Source organism: Balaenoptera acutorostrata, chromosome 5 (assembly GCF_949987535.1).
Source record: "Balaenoptera acutorostrata chromosome 5, mBalAcu1.1, whole genome shotgun sequence".
NCBI classification, from domain to species: domain Eukaryota; kingdom Metazoa; phylum Chordata; class Mammalia; order Artiodactyla; family Balaenopteridae; genus Balaenoptera; species Balaenoptera acutorostrata.
Window position 1 is genome coordinate 66,369,785 of NC_080068.1, and position 15,867 is coordinate 66,385,651.

The window sequence follows — 15,867 nt, forward strand, 5'->3', positions numbered from 1 at the left end:
TACAAACAGAAATTTTCTAATTTCTCATCTATTTTTTTTTTAAAGAAACCAAAGTTTAAAAATTGCTACTACAAACTCAATATCTAATTTCATTTTGAATTAATGTTTAAAATACTAGGAAATAGTTGAATCTCCTTTCAATTTATATCCTGAAATGGTGTTTTTCTGATGGCTGAAATTAATGATGGAGTTTTTTAATATTGCCTACAAACCTGCTTTATAGGATATTTTACTGTTCTTTCCATTGGTTGACATAATCCAGGTGCTTGCTGGTTATCAAAATTGTGACTTGAATAGTAAAACCTTAACTTCCACATTCCTTAAGATATAAGCCTGTATCATTTCAGGTCAAAAAGTTGGCCTAGTCTTAATTCTCTTCATACGTATACAGCATAAAATTATGCCTTAAGTTTTGAACCAGGTACCAACATTATAAAAGTCATATATAGAAAACATAGACATTCTGTTTAACAACTGTGTTTTCTAATCTCTGTTATATGTTGTAACACGTAGTGATATTGTCTCAGGGTTCAGAACAGTAAAAGTTTATGTTTATGAACTCCACGTCTCCTTTTATTAGACTTTAAGAGCTATGTAACCCATGAAGGCTCACTTTTAGCCTTGATTGATCAGAAGTTCACTAATTGATTTTCTGATAAATTGAAGTTACATCACTTAGCCTGCTTTCCAGCATGATTTTTATTTCAGTCCCATTCCCAGATCTTTTCTTCTCTCCTGCCTTTCCTCTATATTACTCAGCTCCTCTATACTTTTTAAAAAGGGTTTTATTATACTGACTTTTACTGTGTGCTGTTTGGAATCCACTTTGGAAATAGATGCAAGAGTTATTTATTTACATTTAAGTAATTACTTTTAAAATTCTGATTCTCTCATACCAAAGGTGTCTAGAAAATGGTTTTGTTGTTATTTTTTTTTTACTCTGCTTCATTGTTTCCTGTAACCATATATTCAAGTCTTCTGTTTCATATATTACCAGTACAAAAGAAATATTAAAGTATTTCTGTGGCCATACTTTAGCTATGAAAGAATGAGAAAATCTGTTTCTGTTTTTTTTGTATGAACTATATGTATATTCATTGCACATTTTCTAAATTTGAAATCTCTTTAGACAATGAAAAAATTATGGACAATGAAAAAATTACAGCAACACATAATCCTATTATGCAGACAGATCTTCTGCTAAAATTTCTTGTATCTCCTCCCAAATTTTTCTCTATACTTATACCATGATTTAACAAAAATGGAATCATGCTATAAGCCTTGTTTGAAACTGCTTTCTTAATTTGACAATACGCCATAGTCAACTTCCAGGACCACAAATAATTATTTGCACTATAATTTTAATGACTTTTATCTTTCCTTTAATGTTCGTACCATAATATAACAATTTCCTCTTGATAAACATATAGGTTGCTAGATCATTTCCTCCCTTTTTTTTTTCCTCTATCATAAACAACTTGGAGATAAACACCCTTTGCAAACTCTTATACGCTGATGTATATAATTATTTTCTTCAAAAAATGTATGATTCATTGGAATTAATGTTTAATATTTAAATTGCCCAAATGCTGTTCAGAGATTTGTGCCACTTAACATTTCTGTTATGAGTATGGAGGATTGCTCATTTCCGTATACTCTAAGAACAAAGGATTTTGTTTAAGTTGTTGTCTGATTCAACATGACATGTAAAAACAGAATATTTCATTGTTATTTTACTTTTTTATTACCTCAAAAGTTAAACAGCATTTCTTGTAAAAAAAAAAAACAAAAAAAGCCCTCTAATTTGAATGAGCATGAGGATGATGCTATCAATGACTAAAATATGGAATGGGTAAGAATTTCAACTTTAGGTTAAAATTATTCTATTTTGAATATGTTAAAGGTAAGATGAGAGTAAGTCACTGAAGTGAAAATATTCAGCAAATGACTGATGATAACAAATGGAGCAAGGGTGAGAGATCAGAATTAGTAGTGTAGATAGAGAAATCACAGAATGATGCCTTAAAGAAGAACAAAGAAATCTAAAAGAGTAGATGTACTGTTTACAAGGAATAGACACTTGTTCATGTCAGGGATGGGGAAGGAGATATACAATGAAGATACAAGTAGATATAAGTGCAAGAGGAATCTCTCCCCTCACCACCACACAGGAAGAGCTGCATAGCTGGACTCAGCTTCTAGCCTCCTCTCCTTAGTAACTAACTCCCCATCCTCAGATTAATTTTCTGAAACAACATGTGTAGCCCAACTAATCATCAGCCTCCCATTCTGACATCATCAGATCACCACACAAGTTACTGGCCAGCCTACAGACTGGCTGGCCTTGGGTCAAAGTCCCACCCTGATTCAACCCACCATGGTCACCAATATTAGAAGTCAGGTCCTATGGTAGAGAACACAGTACACAATCATCCCTGTACAAGGTATGGCCTCAAGAATGGTGGGGGCAATTTCCTTCAGTAGAGACTGTGAGCTGACAGGAAAGAAAAATTTCTCACAATGATCTGGGTTAGCCATCGATATGTAAGAAGCACCTAGAAGGCACTGTCCGTAAGATAAATAGCAATGGTTTTTATGGACAATTTACAATGAAAAATCTTTACAAAACTATGAACAAGTTTCAGTCCCCCAGAAAGCTGAACCATAGATACTTTCCCCCAAATCATTAGAACAGTATTACTTCTTCATTCAAATGCTATTCTTTAAACACCTAAACTCTATGAATAGTTCATATTTATGCTATCTACCATGATAATTGTACAAGAAATCATCTTACTGAAATCACTGGTGATATTAAGTAATATCACATTCACAATGCTTGGGACAGATCACTTGATGTTAAATAGTGAAAAAACAAAATGTCATCTCACAATAGCCAAAGCACCTATAATCAATTCAAGTATAAGCATCTAATAATTTATTTTGTAACAAATGTTAAATGCAATGACTGGTCAAATAGGGTATTTTATCCTTGAGCAACCTGTCACATACATTGAAAACAATTCTCTTTTGGCTAAGATCAAAATATTCTTTCTCCCTAGAGATTACAGAATATAGGCATACCCTACAGAATATAGGCATTTCCTAATAAAATGTCTGTTGGTGTTTAATACTCAAACATCATAGAAAATACAAAATATCTCAGTAAGAAGTTTTTATACCCATGTTTAATAGGGAAAATAGATATGTACTTACACCCCCAAAACTCAATAGATTTTTAACAAAACAATGTTCAAGAAAGGTTCACTTATCCTCCAAATACAACTAGTAGAATGTCAGAAGCATGTGTTCTTTGAAAAAGGAGAGAGGGTCAACCGAGAGGATGTGCATCTTGGAGATGGCAAGGCTCAAAGAGGAATCATAATGTTACTATATACAAAGCAACTGTCAGTTTGGTAAGAGAGGAGAGTTTTTACATTTTACATCCCATAGCAGGATGTTACTTTATTTAGTTAAAAGTTACTCTTCTTACCTATATGTAAGGCTTCTTACTGACTTTTATTAGAGTTAATTATACTCACAATTGAATGGGAATTTGGGTTGAAATACTACCACCTACTGTAACTTCATCCATTTAAAATAATGAGAAAACAAAGGAATCAAATTAATAGCACCTAATAGGCATCATGTGCCTCCTGATATAATGCACTAAGAGCAGGAAATTCAATGTTTCCAAAAGTAATCATCTGAATCTAATTATGAGGAAACCCAAACTGAGGGGCATTCTAAAAAGTAACTGGCGTGTATTCTTCAAAAATGTCAAGGTAAGGAAAAACAGAAAAAGAGTGAGAAACTGTTGTAGATTATGGGAGACAAAAAAATAAGGCATGAAAACTAACTCCACTATGCGCTCTTATGTTGGATCCAGGATCAAAAAACCTTTTTTTATTTTGTTATAAACAACATTAGTAGGACAACTGGCAGAATTTGCATATGGTTTCTAGATTAAATAACTGTATTAATATTAATTTCCTGATTTTGATGAGTTCTATTATGAGTATGTAAAAGAATGTTCTTATGTAACCAAATTACTCCCAAATGTTTCAGAAAAAAAATATATGTAGAGAGAGAGAAAAAGGAAAAGACAAAGAAAATGTAATATAAGGTTAACATTTATGGAATCTGGGTGAAGTACATACATGATTTCTTTGTGTAACTTTTGTGTAGGTCGGAAATACTTCAAAAGTTAAAGTTAAATATTTAAATAAATAAATAAAATGAGAAACCAGCTCTCATGTAGCATATTCATATAGAACATTTAATTTTCAAAATCAGAATTAGCAGGAAATTCCTGTATAGCTTATAGTGCTTTTTAAAGTTGATTCAGTTTGGTCTAAAAAGTTACCTGATTACAATCCAGCATGCCTCTTGCCACAAATCTGGGGGATTTCATCCTCCTCCTCATCATACTGCATATCTACAAAAAACAAAAATATTCTCACTTTCAGTAAAATGCAACCAGTTAACATCTGGCTCCTATGATATGATGTAGAAGAAGCATATAACTATCTGCTAAGTAAAAAACAATCCTTTTACCCCACTTTTCTAAAATTTCAGTCAATTACATTAACTGAATTGTAATGAAATAATATTCATAGGTCTATATATACATATGTCTACGTCACACAGGTATTCTCCCAACACACTAAGTGGCTTCATGACAAAGGTTCAGTGTAAATTGTGTGAATTTTAAGTATTCCATCTTCTCCAGAAAGTCCATGTAATTCTCATTAATAGCTAACTATTGATAACTAGGAACAAGGTCATAGTCCTCTGACCAACAGGCTCCTTGGAGACCTTTGGGTAAGAGGGTACAGCCAGCAAAAGACTCCAATAGCTGGGCAATACCTTAAGGTGGGCTGTCTATTACAGCAACATTTCATACATGGACAGGGATAACAGGCTGTATTTTCCAAAGATGATCACAACCATATCGTCCATTTCACATGCTCCTTTATAATAATAAAAGTGGTCTTGACACTCCTACTACCAAGATATGAGTCTATCTTTTCTTCCCTTGAATGTGAGTGGATTTTTGACTCTCCTATAACCAAGAGAATACAGCTAAAACAATGCTACATGACTTTAGAAGCTAGGTCAGGAAAGGCAATGTGGTTCCACCTTGTTTGCTGAGACACTTTCTTCTGGAGCCCTGAGCTGCCACTAAGAAGTTCTACTACTCTAAGGCTGGTATACTTGGGTGAGGAAGCCCAAACTACACGGAGAGGCCACTTACAGATGCTCTAGTCAGCAATCCTAGTCCTTGAGTTTTCCTAGGCTGGATGCCAGACATGTGAGTAAACACTCTAGGATCACCCAACCCCCAGCTGTCAACACTCAGCCTTTGAGACTTCTCAGTTCAACCACTGACATCAGGCAGCAGATGAGCCATTCCTACTATGCTCTGTCCAAATTCCTGACCCACTGAATCCATGAACATATTAAATTAATTTTTGCACAGCCAAATTTTGGGGTAGTTATGCAATAATAGGTACTTAAACAACAGGGCATTTGAAAAATTAGGGTGCACTGGTCCTAGCATTAGTCTCATCTTCTTATGTAAAAGAATAAGTGTGTTGTGAAGATAAGGACGAGATGGGGGAGTAGAAGGACTTGAGCTCAACTCCTCTCACGAAAACACCAAAATCACAACTAACTGCTGAACAACCACTAACAAAAAAGATGGAAACCTAACAAAAAAGATGGAAACCTAAGAAAAAAGATATTCTACATCCAAAGAAAAAGAAGAAGCCACAATGAGATGGTAGGAGGGGCGCTTTCACGATATAATCAATCCCATATCTGCCAGGCGGGCAACCCACAAACTGGAAAATAATTATATCACAGAGGTTCTCCCACAGGAGTGAGAGTTCTGAGCCCCACATCAGGCTCCCCAGCGGGGGACTGGCAATGGGAGGAGGAGCTCCCAGAGCATTTGGCTTTCAAGGTCAGCAGGGATTGAGTGCAGGAGCTCCACAGGACTGGGGGAAATACAGACTCCACTCTTGGAGGGAGCACACAAGTTTTCACATACACTGGGACCCAGGGCAAAACAGTGACTCCACAGGAGTCTGGGCCAGATGTAACTGCAGGTCTTGGGGTGTCTCCCGGGGAGGAGGGGGTTGGCTGTGGCTCACACCAGGGGCAAGGCCACTGGTGGTAGAGGTCCCAGAGTGAGCTCTCCCGAGGTTGCCACTTTGGCACCAAGACCTGCCCCACTCGAAAGCCTGCAGGCTCCAGTGCTGGGACGTCTCAGGCCAAACAACCAACAGGGTGGGAACGCAGCCCTACCCATCAGCAGACAGGCTGCCTAAAGCTGTCCTGAACCAACAGCTGCTTATAAACACAGCACTGCCCACCAGAAGGATAAGACCCAGCTCCACACACCAGTGGGCAGACACCAGCCCCTCCCACCAGGAAGCCTGCGTAAGCCCCTGAACCAACCTCACCCACTGGGGGCACACACCAGAAGCAAAAGGAACTACAGTCCTGCAGCCTGAGGAACAGAGACCACAAACACAGGAAGTTAGACAAAATGAGATGGCAGAGAAATATGTTCCAAAGGAACCAGAAAAAAACCCAAAAAGAACTAAGTGAAGTGGAGATAGTCAATCTACCTGAAAAAGAATTCAGAGTAATGATAGTAAAGATGATCCAAAATCTCAGAAAAAGAATGGAGACACAGACTGAGAGGATACAAGAAATGTTTAATAAAGAGCTAGAAGATTTAAAAAACAAAGACATAGAGATGAACAATACAATAGCTGAAATTAAAATACACTAGAAGGAATCAATTGCAGAATAAACGAGACTGGAAAACAGATTGGTGGAAATCACTGTTGTGGAACAGAATAAAGAAAAAAGAATGGAAAGAAATGAGGACAGTCTAAGAGACCTCTGGGACACATTAAATGCACCAACATTCACATTATAGGGGTCCCAGAAGGAGAAGAGAGAGAAAAAGGGCCTGAGAAAATATTTGAAGAGATAATAGCCGAAAATTTCCCTAACATAGGAAAGGAAACAATCACTCAAGTCCAGGAAGTGCAGAGAGTTCCATACAGGATAAATCCAAGGAGGAACACTCTGAGACACATATTTATCAAACTGATAAAAATTAAAAACAAAGAGAAAACGTTAAAAGCAACAAGGGAAAAGCAACAAATAACATACAAGGGAATCCCCATAAGGTTATCAGCTGTTTTTTCCCCCAGAAACTCTGCAGGCCAGAAGGGAGTGCCATGATATATTTAAAGTGATCAAAGGGGAAAACCTACAACCAAGAATGCTCTACCTAGCAAGGCTCTTGTTCAGATTTGACAGAGAAATCAAAAGCTTTACAGACAAGCAAAAGCTAAGAGAATTCAGCACCACCAAACCAGCTTTACAACAAATGCTAAAGGAACTTCTCTAGATGGAAAAGAAAAGGCCACAACTAGAACCAAGAAAATTACCAATGACAAAGCTCATCAGTAAAGATAAACATACAGTAAAGGCAGGAAATCATCCACACACAAATATCAAGTCAAAATCAGCAATGATGAGAAGAGAAGAGTACAAATGCAAGATATTCAAAATGCATTTGCAATTAAGAGACCAGCAACTTAAAGCAATCATATATATAAAAATATATAGAGAGACTGCTATATTAAAAACCTCACGATAACCACAAACCAAAAATCTACAATAAATACACATACAAAAAAGAAAAAGCTATAAAACACAACTCTAAACATAGTCATGGGACTTCCCTGGTGGCGCAGTGGTTAAGAATCCGCCTGCCAGTGCAGGGGACACGAGTTTGAGCCCTGGTCCAGGAAGATCCCACATGCTGCGGAGCAACTAAGCCCATATGCCACAACTACTGAGCCTGTGCTCTAGAGCCCACAAGACACAACTACAGAGCCTGCAAGCCACAACTACTGAAGCCTGCACGCCTACAGCCTGTGCTCCACCACAAGAGAAGCCACTGCAATGAGAAGCCTGCGCACCACAACAAAAAGGAGCCCCAGTGTGCTACAACTAGACAAAGCCCGTGTGCAGCAACAAAGACCCAACACAGCCAAAAATAAATAAATAAATTTATATATTTAAAAAAAAAACATAGTCATCAAATCACAAGAGGGAAGAACAAAAGAGAAGGGGAAGAAAAAAGACCTACAAAACAAATCCAAAACAATTAACAAAATGGTAATAAGAATATACATATCAATAATTACCTTAAATGTAATTGGATTAAATGCTCCAACCAAAAGACACCGACTGGCTGAATGGATACAAAAACGAGACCTATATATATGCTGTCTACAAGAGGCCCACTTCAAATCTAGGGACACATACAGACTGAAAGTGAGGGGATGGAAAAAGGTATTCCATGCAAATGGAAAGTAAAAAAAAGTTGAAGTAGCAATACTCATATAGACAAAACAGACTTTAAAATAAAGACTGTTAGAAGAGACAAAGAAGGACACTATGTAATGATCAAGGGATCAATACAAGGAGATACTGCAATTGTAAATATACATGCACCCAACATAGGAGCACCTCTATCACACCCAACCTTCTGAAACTATTCCAAAAAACTGCAGAGGAAGGAACACTCCCAAACTCCTTCTAGGAGGCCATCATCACCTGATACCAAAACCAGACAAAAATATCACAAAAAAAGAAACTTACAAGCCAATATCACTGATGAACACAGATGCAAAAATCCTCAACGAATGCTAACAAACCGAATCCAACAATACATTAAAAGGATCATACACGATGATCAAGTGGGATTTATCCCAGGGATGCAAGGATTTTTCAATGTCCACAAATCAATCAGTGTGATACGCCACATTATAAATTGAAGGATAAAAACCATACGATCATCTCAATAGATGAAGAAAAAGCTTCTAACAAAATTCAACACACATTTTTGATAAAAACCACCAGAAAGTGGGCATAGAGGGAACCTACCTCAACATAATAAAGCCATATATGACAAACCCACAGCTAACATCACACTCAGTGGTGAAAAGCTGAAAGCACTTCCTCTAATATCAGGAACAAGACAAGGATGCCCACTCTCGCCACTTTTATTCAACATAGTTTTGGAAGTCCTGGCCACTGCAATCAGGGTAGAAAAAGAAATAAAATGAATCCAAATTGGAAAAGAAGAAGTAAAACTGTCACTGTTGGCAGATGACATGCTACTATACATAGAAAATCATAAAGATGCTACCAGTAAACTACTAGAGCTCAAGAATGAATTCCGCTACACCAGTCCCTCCCATCAGGAAACTTGCTCAAGCCTCTTAGATAGCTTCATCCACCAGAGGGCAGAGAGCAGAAGCAAGAAGAACTACAATCCTGCAGCCTGTGGAACAAAAACCACATTCACAGAAAGACAGACAAGATGAAAAGGCAGACGGCTATATACCAGATGAAGGAACAACATAAAACCCCAGAAAAACAACTAAATGAAGTGGAGATAGGCAACCTTCCCGAAAAAGAATTCAGAATAATGATAGTGAAGATCACCCAGGACCTCGGAAAAACAATGGAGGCAAAGATCAAGAAGATGCAAGAAAGGTTTAACAAAGACCTAGAAGAATTAAAGAACAAAAAAACAGATGAACAATACAATAACTGAAACAAAAAATACACTAGAAGAAATCAATAGCAGAATAACTGAGGCAAAAGAACGGATAAGTGACCTGGAAGACAGAATGGTGGAATTCACTGCTACGGAACAGAATAAAGAAAAAAGACTGAAAAGAAATGAAGACAGCCTAAGATACCTCTGGGACAACATTAAATGCAACAACATTCGCATTATAGGGGTCTCAGAAGGAGAAGAGAGAGAGAAAGGACCCCAGAAAATATCTGAAGAGATTACACTCAAAAACTTCCCTAACATGGGAAAGGAAATAGCCACCAAAGTCCAGGAAGCGCAGAGAGTCCCATACAGGATAAACCCAAAGAGAAACACGCCGAGACATATAGCAATCAATTTGGTAAAAATTAAAAACAAAGAAAAATTATTGAAAGCAGCAAGGGAAAAATGACAAATGACATACAAGGGAACACCCATAAGGTCAACAGCTGATTTCTCAGCAGAAACTCTACAAGCCAGAAGGAAGTGGCATGACGTACCTAAAGTGATGAAAGCGAAGAACCTAAAGCCAAGATTACTCTACCCGACAAGGATCTCATTCAGATTCGATGGAGAAATCAAAAGCTTTACAGACAAGCAAAAGCTAAGAGAATTCAGCACCACCAAACCAGCTCTGCAACAAATACTAAAGGAACTCTTCTAAATGGGAAACACAAGAGAAGAAAAGGACTTACAAAAACAAACCCAAAACAATTAAGAAAATGGTCATAGGAACAAACATATCAACAATTACCTTAAATGTGAATGGATTAAATGCTCCAACCAAAAGACACAGGCTTGCTGAATGGATACAAAGACAAGACCCATATATATGCTGTCTACAAGAGAACCACTTCAGACCTAGGGACACATACAGACTGAAAGTGAGGGGATGGAAAGAGATATTCCATGCAAATGGAAATTAAAAGAAAGCTGGAGTAGCAACACTCATATCAGATAAAATAGACTTTAAAATAAAGAATGTTACAAGAGACAAGGAAGGACACTACATAATGATCAAGGGATCAATCCAAGAAGAAGATAGAACAATTATAAATATATATGCACCCAACATAGGAGCACCTCAATACATAAGGCAACTGCTAACTATAAAAGAGGAAATCGACACTAACACAGTAATAGTGGGAGACTTTAACACCTCACTTACACCAATGGACAGATCATTCAAACGGAAAATTAATATGGAAACACAAGCTTTAAATAGCCACAATAGACCAGATAGATTTGACATTTATATGACATTCCATTCAAAAACAACAGATTACACTTTCTTCTCAAGTGCGCATGGAACATTCTCCAGGATAGATCACATCTTGGGTCACAAATCAAGCCTCAGTAAATTTAAGAAAATTGAAATCATATCAAGCATCTTTTCTGACCACAATTCTATGAGATTAGAAATCAATTACAGGGGAAAAAAACATAAAAAACACAAACACATGGAGGCTAAACAATACAGTACTAAATAACCAACAGGTCACTGAAGAAATCAAACAGGAAATCAAAAAATACCTAGAGACAAATGACAATGAAAGCACGACGATCCAAAACCTATGAGATGCAGCAAAACCAGTTCTAAGAGGGAAGTTTATAGCTATACAAGCCTACCTCAAGAAACAAGAAAAATCAAATCTCAAATAAACAATCTAACCTTACACCTAAAGGAACTAGTAAAAGAAGAACAAACGAAACCGAAAGTTAGTAGAAGGAAAGAAATCATAAAGATCAGAGCAGAAATAAATGAAATAGAAACAAAGAAAACAATAGCAAAGATCAATAAAACTAAAAGTTGGTTCTTTGAGACGATAAATAAAATTGATAAACCATTAGCCAGACTCATCAAGAAAAAGAGGGAGAGGACTCAAATCAATAAAATTAGAAATGAAAAAGGAGAAGTTACAACAGACACCAAAGAAATACAAAGCATCCTAAAAGACTACGACAAGCAACTCTATGCCAATAAAATGGACAACCTGGAAGAAATGGACAAATTCTTAGAAACATATAACCTTACAAGAATGAACCAGGAAGAAACAGAAAACATGAACAGACCTATCTCAAGTAATGAAATTGAAAGTGTGATTAAAAATCTTCCAACAAACAAAAGTCCAGGACCAGATGGCTTCACAGGGGAATTCTATCAAACATTTAGAGAAGAGCTAACACCCATCCTTCTCAAACTCTTCCAAAAAATTGCAGAGGAAGGAACACTCCCAAACTCCTTCTATGAGGCCACCATCACCCTGATACCAAAACCAGACAAAGATAGTACAATAAAAGAAAATTACAGACCAGTATCACTGATGAATATAGATGCAAAAATCCTCAACAAAATACTAGCAAACAGAATCCAACAACACATTAAAAGGATCATACACCATGATCAAGTGGGATTTATCCCAGGGATGCAAGGATTCTTCAATATATGCAAATCAATCAATGTGATACACAACATTAACAAATTGAAGAAGAAAAACCATATGATCATCTCAATAGATGCAGAAAAAGCTTTTGACAAAATTCAACACACATTTATGATAAAAACTCTCCAAAAAGTGGGCATAGAGGGAACCTACCTCAACATAATAATGGCCATACAAAACAAACCCACAGCAAATATCATTCTCAATGGTGAAAAACTGAAAGCATTTCCTCTAAGATCAGGAACAAGGCAAGGATGTCCACTCTCACCACTATTATTCAACATAGTTTTGGAAGTCCTAGCCACAGCAATCAGAAAAGAAAAAGAAATAAAAGGAATACAAATTGGAAAAGAAGAATTAAAACTGTCACTGTTTGCAGATGACACGATACTGTACATACAGAATCGTAAAGATGCCACCAGAAAACTACTAGAGCTTATCAATGAATCTGGTAACGTTGCAGGATACAAAATCAATGCACAGAAATCTCTTGCATTCCTATACACTAATGATGACAAATCTGAAAGAGAAATTAAGGAAACACTCCCATTTACCACTGCAACAAAAAGAATAAACTACCTAGGAATAAACCTACCTAGGGAGACAAAAGATCTGTAAGCAGAAAACTATAAGACACTGATGAAAGAAATTAAAGATGATACAAACAGATGGAGAGATATACCATGTTCTTGGATTGGAAGAATCAATACTGTGAAAATGACTATACGACCCAAAGCAATCTACAGATTGAATGCAATCCCCATCAAATTACCAATGGCATTTTTTATGGAACTAAAACAAAAAATCTTAAAATTTGTATGGAGACACAAAAGACCCCAAATAGCCAAAGCGGCCTTGAGGGAAGAAAACGGAGCTGGAGGGATCAGACTCCCTGACTTCAGACTATACTACAAAGCTACAGTAATCAAGACAATATGGTACTGGCACAAAAACAGAAATATAGATCAATGGAACAGGATAGAAAGTCCATAGATAAACCCACGCACCTGTGGTCAACTAATGTATGACTAAGGAGGCAAGGATATACAATGCAGAAAAGACAGTCTCTTCAATAAGTGGTGCTCGGAAAACTGGACAGCTACATGTTAAAGAATGAAATTAGAACCCTCCCTAACACCATACACAAAAATAAATTCAAAATGGATTAGAGACCTAAAAGTAAGACCGGATACTATAAAACTCTTAGAGCAAAACATAGGAAGAACACTCTTTGACGTAAATCACAGCAAGATCTTTTTTGATCCACTTCCTAGAGTAATGAAAATAAAAACAAAAATAAACAAATGGGACCTAATGAAACTTAAAAGCTTTTGCACAGCAAAGGAAACTACAAACAAGACGAAAAGACAACCATCAGAATGGGAGAAAATATTTGCTAACGAATCAACGGACAAAGGAGTAATCTCCAAAATATATAAACAGCTCATGCAGCTCAGTACTAAAAAAACAAACAACCCAATCCAAAAATGCACAGAAGACCTAAATAGACATTTCTCCAAAGAAGACATACAGATGGCCAAGAAGCACATGAAAAGCTGCTCAACCTCACTAATTATTAGAGAAATGCAAATCAAAACTACAATGAGATATCACCTCACATCAGTTAGAATGGGCATCATCAGAAAATCTACAAACAACAAATGCTGGAGAGGGTGTGGAGAAAAGGGAACCCTCTTGCACTGTTGGTGGGAATGTAAATTGATACAGCCACTATGAAGAACAGTATGGAGGTTCCTTAAAAAACTAAAAATAGAATTACCATATGATCCAGCAACCCCACTACTGGGCATATACCCAGAGAAAACCATAATTCAAAAAGACACATGCACCCGAATGTTCATTGCAGCACTATTTACAATAGCCAGGACATGGAAGCAACCTAAATGCCCATCAACAGATGAATGGATAAAGAAGATATGGTACATATATACAATGGAATATTACTCAGCCATAAAAAGGAACGAAACTGGGTCATTTGTAGCGACATGGATGGATCTAGAGACTGTCAGAGTGAAGTAAGTCAGAAAGAGAAAAACAAATATCGTATATTAACGCATATATGTAGAACCTAGAAAAATGGTACAGATGAACTGGTTTGCAGAGCAGAAATTGAGACACAGATGTAGAGAACAAACGTATGGACACCAAGGGGGGAAGTGGCGGGGGGCGGGGGGGAGGTGGTGGTGGTCTGATGAACTGGGAGACTGGATTGACACATATACACTAATAAGTATAAAATGAATAACTAATAAGAACCTGCTGTATAAAAAAATAAATAAAATAAAATCGAAAAATTGAAAAGACTTAATTCTGCTAAAGTTGCGGAATACAAAATATATACATAGAAATCTCTTGCATTTCTATACACTAACAATCAAAGATCAGAAAGAAAAGTTAAGGAAACAATCCCATTTACCATCACATCCAAAGAATAAAATAACTAGGAATAAACCTACCTAAGGAAGCAAAAGATGTGTACTCCAAATACTTTAAGACACTGATGAAAGAAATGGAAGATGACACAAGCAGATGTAAAGATATATCCTGTTCTTGGATTGGAACGATCAATATTGTCAAAATGAGTGTACTATCCAAGGAAATTTACAGAGTCAGTGCAATCCCTATCAAATTACACATTTTTATGCATTTTTCACAAAATTAGAACAAAAATTATTTTTAATTTGTACGGTAACAACGAAGACCCCGAACAGCCAAAGCAATTCTAAGAAAAATGCCACTGGAGGAGTCAGGCTCCCTGACTTCAGACTATACTAGAAAGCTACAGTAATCAAAACACTATGGTACTGGCACAAAAACAAATACAGATCCCCTACCCTTTCCCCCAGATTCTCACCTTTGCTCCGTGTCTCCAGCTGATTAGCGTCAGACTTTTCCTTCATTATTTTTCTTTTGTAAATACAAAGCACTAAGTTCAAAAAACAAAGAAACAAAAAAAAAACCAAATACAGATCAATTGAACAAGACAGAAAGCCTGTTGGGCATATAAAAGTTATGTTTATACTATACCATAGTCTATTAATTATGCAATAGCATTATGTCTAAAAAATTATGTAGATACCTTAATTAAAAAATACTTTTTTGTGAAAAAATGCTAACCATCATCTGATCTTTCAGAGACTCATAGTAGTAAAATCAAAGATCACTGATCACAGATCACCATAACAAATATAATAATGAAAAAGTCTGAAATATTGCAAGAATTACCAAAACCTGATACAGAGACATGAAATGAACAAATGCTGTCTAAAAAAATGGCATCAACAGACTTGCTCAATCCAGGGTTGCCATAAACCTAAATTTGTAAAGAATGCAGTAATGTGAAGCACAAAAAGAGGTGCAAAATAAAACAAGGCACACCTATAAATAGTTGTCAGCTCAAGGCAAATTCAAGTTTTCCTTCCTGGCACTTTCTTCCCAAATATTTTCCATCCGAGGTTAGTTAAATTCCCAGATGCAGAACCTACTGATATGGAGGGCTGACTGTACTCAGAAGTCATCCACATATGGAAACTGAAGTGATGGAGAAGGGATGAAATCATCCAGGGATAATGTGGACAGCATAAGATAAAGAGAAAAAAGGCCACAAAGGTAAGAAGAATTAAGTGAGAGTGATGTTGCACACTGAACGAATGACTTTCCATGAGAAAGTCATCAACAGTGTTGACTGCCACAGGGTTTAGATAAGGTTTAAAAAATGTCCATCTGATTTATCCATTGAGA